Here is a 9886-nt window from a genome sequence, read left to right on the forward strand (position 1 = left end):
TTTTCTTTTTCCTTTTTGAAATTTGCTTTGAAAAATGAGTTAGCTTGGACTTTCTGTTGCTGGGACACACCCAGTTCCTTCCTGCCTTGATCCTTGAGGCACAACTTTACAGATCTGAAACTTTCTTACCCTTGATCTTGGCAAGATCCCTTTTTATTTTGTTGGTCTCCTGTGAATCCTTTGCAAATCTCCTTCACATCACCTTGATTTTTCCCCCTTATGATACCTGAAATTCAAATTCATAAAAGCAGTTAACTAATGTATTCACAGCACTTACAATAGGACTTGGCATAGAGTAGAAGTTCAATGGATATTATGTGACTAAGTATAAAATGACCCCAACTATGCAAGAAACCCCACACTTTTGGCAATTTGAATATGTAAACTTAAAAAAATTTTTTAAGTTTATTTATTTAGAGAGAGAGTGCAAGCGGGGTAGGGGCAGAGAGAGAGAGAGAAGGGAGAGAGAACCTCAAGCAGGCTCCAAGCTGTCAGTGCAGAGCCTGAACCCACAGGGCTCAAACCCATGAACTGTGAGATCATGACCTGAGATGAAATCAAGAGTTGGATGCTTAACTGACTGAGCCATTCAGGTGTCCAAATGAGTAGTTAATGTCTTTTTTCCATATGTCTATCAACTTTATCATGAAATGATGGAAGTTTGAATCAAGACTTGTGATATCCTTTGGTGCCATTCTTTAAGCTTTTACGGTGAGGGATTGGAGTCATTCTGTTGGGACTACTCAGGCCTGCATTTGTCTCTGACCTAATAAACAATATTCAAATTGTAAGAGTTGTTCAAACTATTATGAGATCCTAGCTAGTCTATTCCAGAACTAAAAGTTTGTATATATTGTTCAGTTAGTGAAATGTTTACAACAGTACAGATGTTACATATGACATGTAGTTTTCAAAGTGAGTGAAAAAAAAGAATCTTCAAAATTTGTTGAAGACTCCACAGAGCATAAAAAACCTTGAATTTACTTGAATTCAATGTAAATAAAATATAAAAGTATTTACTAATGTCTTGAAGAAACTTGACCATTATTTTGAAGGGATTGCTGCAATTATTACATTAAAAATTTTTAATTTAATTTAATTTATTTATTTTAAAAAATGTTTACTTATTTATTTATTTATTTTGAGAAACAGAGAGAGTGAGAGAGAGAGAGAGAGAGAGAGCAGGGGAGGGGCAAAGCGAGAAGAGAGAAAGAATTCCAACCAGGCACCACACTGGGAGCTCAGATCAGATGCAAGGCTTGAACTCACAAACCATGAGATCATGACCTGAGCCAAAATCAAGAGTTGGATGCTTAACCAAATGAGCCACCTGGGCACTCAATTTTTTTTATTTTAGAGAGAGAGTGGGAGATACAGCGTCAGCAGGGGACAGGGGCAGAGGGAGAGAGAGAATCCTAAGCAGCCTCCATGTTCAGCATGAAGCCTGACATGGGGCTTGATCCCATGACCCTGTGATCATGACCTGAGCTGAAATCAAGAGTCAGACACTCAATCGACTGAGTCAACCAGGAACACTGCAATTATAACATGCTTAAAGAAATTTTTTTAACGTTTATTCATTTTTGAGAGGCAGAGAGAGAGCACCACTGGGGGAGGGGCACAGAGAGAAAGGGAGACACAGGATCCAAAACAGGCTTCAGGTGCTGAGCTGTCAGCCCAGAGCCAGATGCAGGGCTAAAACTCATGTACCACAAGATCATGACCTGAGCTGAAGTCGGATGCTTACCTGACTGAACCACCCAGGTGCCCCTGCGATTATTATATTTTAAAATGAGGTTTGCTCTACTGAACATCATGATGAAAAATGATGTTCTTCCAATAATGAAAATGTCATGGGAATCATCAAACTATTTGCTAGACTTAATCCACTTTTGCATGGCTACTTGGAAAAATGCTAAAATTAAAAACAACAACAACAACAACAAAATATCATATCTGTGTCCCAGATTATGATGAATTAGTCAAAATATAAGGAAAACATAAAGTCAAGTGTTAAGTAGAGTCCAAATGTTACTCCATTACTATACGTTTTCTACGATTTCAACAAATACTGATCAATTGGCAATATTGTGTATTTAAGTTATTACAGAAAACCATGAGAAAGTTGTGGGTTTTTTCCAATTGCAATAACTTATCTGTACCTTTAAATTTTTTTTAATTTTTTTTTTTTTTTTTTTTTTTTTTTTTTTTTTTTTTGACAGAGAGCAAGAGACAGAGTGCAAGCAGGGAGGAGCAAAGAGAAGGACAAAGAATCTGAAGCAGGCTCCGGGCTCTGAGCTGTCAGCACAGAGCCCGATGCAGGGTTCAAACTCACAAACCATGAGATCATGACCTCATCTGGAGTTGGACCCTTAACCAACTGAGCCACCCAAGCACCCCTTCTTATCGGTGACTTTATTCAACAATGTGAAATATGGTCTGGGTGATTGTAACTTGCCATGGGACAGTATTTGTGGACATTACTGTGAGTTTGCCATATGCCAATGCAGCCATACAAAAAACAAAGACAAAGGGCTGCATGCACTCTTCTTTAAAAAAAGATTTTATTTTTAAGTAATTTTTCACCCAATATGGGGCTCAAACTCACAACCCTGAGACCAAAAGTCACATGCGTGGCTAACTGAGCCAGCCAGGCACGCTTAGGGCTGCGTGCACTTTTTTATAAACATTAATAAGTAGAATGTGCTGTCCCCATAGGAGCTCATTACCTTTTTCATCAGATGATATGCTGACCTTCTAGTACCTGAAGTTATCAAACCTTCAAGTATCTTTCCAGTTATATTTTCTCTTTGGGTTAGTCTGGTTTTGTAGAAGGAGTATTTTAGGCACACGGTTGAAAAGCTAAAGTGGGATGGTTGGGGCGCCTGGGTGGCTCAGTCGGTTAAGCGGCCGACTTCGGCTCAGGTCGTGATCTCGTGGTCTGTGAGTTCGAGCCCCGCGTCAGGCTCTGTGCTGACAGCTCAGAGCCTGGAGCCTGTTTCAGATTCTGTGTCTCCCTCTCTCTGACCCTCCCCTGTTCATGCTCTGTCTCTCTCTGTCTCAAAAATAAATAAACGTTAAAAAAAAATTTTTTTAAGTGGGATGCCTGCTTTTGTTTATGACAAGGAAAATCTAGAATGGATGGTGGAGGAGGGAGATGATGAACATCAACTATGACCTGTGACAAGTTGTAGGAGTTAAAGTCTGTGGCATATACCAAGTCATGTGTATTAAGTCCTTTATAGAATTGTAGCTACTCACCAATTTGAAGATACGATGATGGATTGCATTTAATATAGGGCACAGTGATCAGAATGATGCAAGGGGTGGACCATTTTAGATGTTTCTGGTGCGCTAACTTGAATCCTCTCAATCTCACTTCCAATTCCAGCTCTGGCTGTAGTGGACAGTTCAGAGAAGGCCTGAACTCATCTCAGGTGGTTAGCATCTTGCTTTAGTAATGTAAAAGCCGTGTTCTCACAAGAGATTACAGGGGCTATAGGATTGGGGTTTCTTCCCTATAACTTCCCTCTCCTGGCCTCTCTGAAACACGCTGGTCATGCTCCTTCCCTAGGGCCTTTGCACTTGCTGTTTCCCCTGCAACTTATGCTGTTTCCCTAGATATCCAATGACCTTCTCCCTTACAGTTTTAGATCCTCACTGAAATGTCACTTCATCGGTGCTGTTTCTGATCCCTTATATAAAATTGCTCTTCTTCAAATTGCCAGCACTTGTTCTCCCCTATTCCTGCTTCACTTTCCTGCATAGAAACTGTCATCTGATATTCTGGATAGTTTATGTTTTTATTGCCTACTAAAATGTTACTTCCACGAAGGCAGAGATTTCTGTTTCTTTTTGACTTTTGAATCCCTCAAAAACAGTGCATGACACATGATAGGCCTTTAGTAAGTATTCGTGATTAAGTGGATCAAATTGGGAAAGTGAACATGTTGGTTAAAGGTTATGCTCTTTTTGGAGACTTTTGAGACATACTATAAAATTTGCTTCTGGAAATGTTTGCACTCTCCTACTCTCCAAGTGCATATAAAAGCACCTGTACTTTCACATCCCCCTGAACAGGTGGAATCATGCTGTTTAAAATCTGACCTACGCTGAGAGGTAGAAAATACTGTGCTGTTTTAATAGACAATTTTGTATTAATACTGGGGAACCTGGGTGGCTTAGTTGATTGAGCATCCGACTTTGACTCAAGTCATGATCTCACAGCTTGTGAGTTCCAGCCCGGTGTCGGGTTCCATGCTGACAGCTCAGAGCCTGGAGCCTGCGTCAGATTCTGTGTCTCCCTCTCTCTCTCTGTCCCTCCCCTTCTTGCATGCTCTCTCTCTCAGAATAAATAAACGTGAAAAAAAAACTTATTACTATTGAAAAAGAACATATATTTATATAATTATTTTTATCACATTGTTATCTCACAGTATATAAGCTTTGTTGAGGCATTGAAGCTTAAGTTCATATTATAATAAGTAAAATGCATCTGGTGCCTGCTGTATGGTAGACATTGTGCTAATTCCTTACAGGTGTTACTAACTAAATTGAATTTACCCTCAGTACATGCTTATGAGGTAGATATTATTATCTGCATTTTACAGACCAGTTAATACAGGTTAAAGATATTTTTTATTTTATTTATTTATTTACTTATTTTAAAAATCAGTTAAGATAAGGAAACAAATATGTATTTATACTGTCTTATAATTACATAATTTACTAGTTTTCTTTCTCTTTTTATATGCATGCATTTATTATCTGGGTTCACTTTCCGTCTGAAGAATTTCTTTTACTATTTCTCATGAGATGGGTCTGCTAGCAAAAAATTCTGTTTTGGGGTACCTGGGTGGCTCAGTCAGTTAAGCATCCAACTTCAGCTTAGGTCATGATCTCATATTTTGTGGGTTTGAGTCTTGTATCGGGCTTTCTACTATCAGCATAGAGCCTGCTTCAGATCCTCTGTCTCCCTCTCTGTCTCTGACCCTCCCCACTCCAAAATAAATAAACATGTAAAAAAAAATTCTCAGTTTTTATATATCTGGAATTCTTTATTTTAATTTTTTATTTGTACACGTGAAACTAATATTATACCATATGTTAACTAACTGGAATTTAAAGATGTTTTTTAAATGGCAGTTCACTGGGCCACAAGACTGACAGTTGAGATTTCCTTGAATGATAAGTCAGTGTATTAAAAGGGGAAGGTCAAATTAAGTTCATTCATGGCTCTGTACCTGCAAAAGTGGACTAGAAGACTCTGGTGATGTATGTCTCTCCCATATCCGCGCTAAATATGACAGTCTGATTAGTTCTTTTATAAATTAAAAGTCTGGTTCTTCTCTACTTTTTCTTATTAGTAAGGAATTTCTTGTCTCAGTTAAAGACAACTTGAACCTATTTTTACTGAACACATGTCAGTTGAAAATGAAAGCAGGAACAGGCTCTTAGTTTCTCAGAAACAGGCCAGATGTTAAGAAAAAGCTCCTTCCTGTGTAGTAAAATGAGTTGTGTACCGTCTTTGTGCATTTTTTTTTTTTTAATGTCAGACTTGAGAATTTTTCGAGGGACTTCTTCTTTTATTTTTTTTATTTTATTTATTTTTTTAACGTTTATTTATTTTTGAGACAGAGAGGGACAGAGCATGAACAGGGGAGGGGCAGAGAGAGAGGGAGACACAGAATCAGAAACAGGCTCCAGGCTCTGAGCCATCAGCCCAGAGCCCGACGCGGGGCTCGAACTCACGGGCCGCGAGATCGTGACCCGAGCTGAAGTCGGACGTCTAACCGACTGAGCCACCCAGGCGCCCCGGGACTTCTTCTTTTAAACACTGGGTATGAAGAAGCTGTATTTCCTTGCTTTCCAGTGCACTTGGAGTTGTGGTCTCTAGAATACGTACTCTAAAAGATACACCTCAAATTAATTTGCACGATAGAATTATTACATTAAAAATTTATGTATATATGCTTAATGGTTTCAATTGTTATCCAGAATTACAGGTCTGAAATGTTTTTATATTAGCTGCTTTTCACATGGAGAATTCCATGCAGAACATTTTAGGGTACTCAAGAGCAGGAATTCATTTATTCAGTTGGGGTCCCTGAGTCTCATATACAATAGGAGGCAAGACCAGCAAGTTAGAAAAACAACTTGCAGTGTGTGTGTGTAGGGGGGTAGGGGTGGAGAGAGAGAGAGAGAGAGAGAGAGAGCATATGTACTTCCCATTCTTCTCTCACTCCACCCCTTAACAACCACCATTCTACTTTCTGTGCTTATGAGTTTGACTACCTTAGATACCTCATATAAATGAAATAATAAAGTATTTGTCTTTTGTAACTTATTATTTCTCTTAATGCTTTCATAGTTAGTCCTTGCTGTGGCATGTGACAGATTTCATTTTTAAGACTGAGTAACATTCCATTGTATATGTACACAACATTTTCTTTATCCACTCATCTGTCTATAAGGACATATGGGTTGTTTCTACCTCTTGATTATTGTGAATAATGTAATAAATGTGGGTATGCAAATATCTCTTCAAGATCTTGCTTTCAGTGCTTTTAGATATAGATACTCAGTAGTAAAATTTCTGGACCATATGGTAACTCTATTTTTTATTTTTCTGAGGGGCCATCTTACAGTTTTCCATAGCAACTGCATCATTTTTTATTTCCACTCACATTACACAGGAATTCCAATTTCTCCATATTCTCACCAATATTTGCTATTTTCTATTTTTTTGATAGTGGTCATCCTAATATATGTGAGATAATATCTCATATTTTTTATTTGCATTTCTCTAATGATTAGTGATATTGAACACCTTCTCATATGCTTTTTGGTTATTTGTATATTCTTTGATGAAATGTCTATTCAATTTCTTGGGTCATTTTTTTAGACTGAGTTGTTTTTTGTTGCTGTGAATTGTAGGTCTTTACATATTCTGGATATTTGTTCCCTAACAGATACATGATTTTCAGATATTTTCTCCCATTCTATAGGTTGCTTTTTCACTCTGATGGTTGTTTTCTTTAATGCACAAGAGTTTTAAAGTTTGATGTAGTTCTGCTTGTCTGTTTTCGCTTTTGTTTCCGTGCTTTGGTGTCATTTCCAAGAAATCATTGCCAAATCCAACGTCATGAAGGTTTACCCTATGTTTTCTTGTAAAAGTCTTATATTTTATGTTTAGTACTCTAATATACTTTGAATTAATTTTTATATGTTTTAAGAATCTGAATTCATTCTTTTATATGTGGATGTTCAGTTTTTCTAACACCATTTATTGAAGATACTGCTCTCTCCCCATTGTGTGGTCTCAATAAGCTTGTTAAAGATCATTTGAGCACATATGTGAGGGTTTATTTCTGAACTGTCTATTTGGCTATCTTTATGCCAGTACCTGACTGTTTTTATTACCTGTAGCTTTGTAATATGTTTTGAAGTCAGGAAGTGTGAGGCTTCCAACTTTATTCTTCTTTTTCAAGACTGATGGGACTATCCAGAGTCCCTTGAAAGTCTATATGAATTTTAGGATGCGTTTTATGTTTCTGCAAAAAAATGTTACTGGGATTTTAATAGGAATTGCATTGAATCTGTAGATTGTGTAGCATAGAATGAACATTTTAACAATATTAAGTCCTGTAATCTGGAAACATGGGATGTCTTTTCATGTATTTGTGTCTTCTTTAATTTCTTTCAGCCAAATTTTATAGCTTTCAGCATATAAGTCTTTTGCCTTCTTGGTTTAATTTTATTAATTTTTAAACTATTTATATTTATATTTAATAATTTATATTACATGTACATTTAGTATGTCTATTTATATATTTAATATGTATACTTATGCTTCAAAAAGTTATTTAAAAAGATTCAGGAATAAATCTAACAAAATGTACAAAGAGTATATGCTCTGAAATATAAAATATTACCGAAAGATTTTAAAAGACTAACAAATTGTGGGACGTGTAATGATGAATTGGAGAGATATTTTTTGAGTGTCATTTATTCACATATTTATCTATAGATTTGCTACAATTCTTAGTTTCATACACGTAAGGAAAATTGATTCATGACAACTATAGCAAAACGATAGTCTTCTCAATAAATGCTGCTAAGTCTATGTTACGTACGTGTGAAAAAAAAACTTGATTCTTACCTTCTGACATTATAAAAGTTGATTCTATATGGATTGTAAATCCCAATGTAAAGCATAAAGTGTTTAGAAGAAAGTCAAAGACATTATTTTGATGTCCGTCAGTTCAGAAAATAGGATAAACGTGGAAGACAAAATAATAAAATGTTTAGAATAAGTTAAAGATTATTTTCATGTCCTTTGGTTCAGGAAATAGGATAAATAAATCAATAACTTGCAAACAAATAATTGATAAATTTAACTATATTAATATTAAAAAGTCATGTTCATTCAAAGACACCACTAAGAGAAATAAAAAGCAAACTAAAATACTAACAGAAAAATTTATAGGATATAGGGTATATAAAGCAGTCTCCAAATCAAGAACGAAAAAAAAAGGACAGACAACCCATTAAAAATATAGGTAAGAATATTGAATAGGAAGATATGCAAAAGGCAATAGCCATGAAATAAAGAAAAGATTTAAAGAAAAAATTAAACCTGAAATTATAACTATTTACTTACCAGAATGACAAAATTTTATAACTCTAGCATTACTAACTATGATGAGAACACAGAATACTGGGAATTTTACACATTACTTATGACTGTATAAATTTGGACAATCACATTGAAAAACTGATATTGTCTACCATAAAATGAGCACATACTTTATGACCAAATAATTTCACTCCTGGTTATATGAAGAAATATTGTTACTGAATCTAACAATTTGTATGAATTTAAAAAATATACTGTTGAGCAAAAGAAGCCAAAATGAGGTGAATCATCTATATAATTCAATTTATATAAAGACAAAAATGAGACAATAGCAATCTATATTGTTAGAATTTTTTTTTTAATATATGAAATTTATTGTCAAATTGGTTTCCATACAACACCCAGTGCTCATCCCAAAAGGTGCCCTCCTCAATACCCATCACCCACCCTCCCCTCCCTCCCACCCCCCATCAACCCTCAGTTTGTTATGTTGTTAGAATTTACATAAAAGTTTCTGTGTTAGTAATCTGTTATTGCATAACAAAGTTCTCCCAAATTTAGCAGCTTGCAATAACAATATTTATAATCTCAAAGCTTCTGTAGGTCACAGTAATCTGGCTATGGTTTAGCTGCATCCTCTGCTTCAATGTCTCCTACAGTCTGTAATTACAGTGTTGACTGGGGATGGGAGTCATCTCAAGGCACAACTGGAAAAGGATCCACTTTGCAAGATCATTGATGTGGTTTTTGGCAGGGTTCATTTCATTATGAGTTGCTAGACTAAAGGCCTCAACTCCTTGAAGATTGTTGTCTGAAGGCCATCTTTAATTCATTACCACTGGGCCTCTCTACCATGGTAACTTGCTTCATCCATGGGAGTAGGCCAAGAAAGAGAAAATGAGAGAGGTGGGAGGAGGGAGAGAGAATAAAAAGAGAATGGGGCAGAGAGAAAGCGAGAGGTAACAAGAGAAAGTGCTATCAAGATGGAAATCAATCTTTTGTTACTTAGTCATGGAAGTTACATCTCATGTTTAGGATAATCTATTCATTAGAAGCAATTCACCAAGTTCAGCTCGCACTCAAGGCAGAGGCACTGCACAAGAGTGTGAATAATATGAGGCACGAACATTGAAAGCCAGGGTCAGAAATTGCTTTCTATAGTTTCTTTGTGGGAAAAGGGAGGGATGGAAATTTGGAAAGTGCTATGACTAAGCTTCTGGGTGTATTTGTAAAATCCTAGTCCTTGAC

The sequence above is a fragment of the Panthera tigris genome, chromosome C1 (assembly GCF_018350195.1).
Source record: "Panthera tigris isolate Pti1 chromosome C1, P.tigris_Pti1_mat1.1, whole genome shotgun sequence".
Taxonomy (NCBI): Eukaryota; Metazoa; Chordata; class Mammalia; order Carnivora; family Felidae; genus Panthera; species Panthera tigris.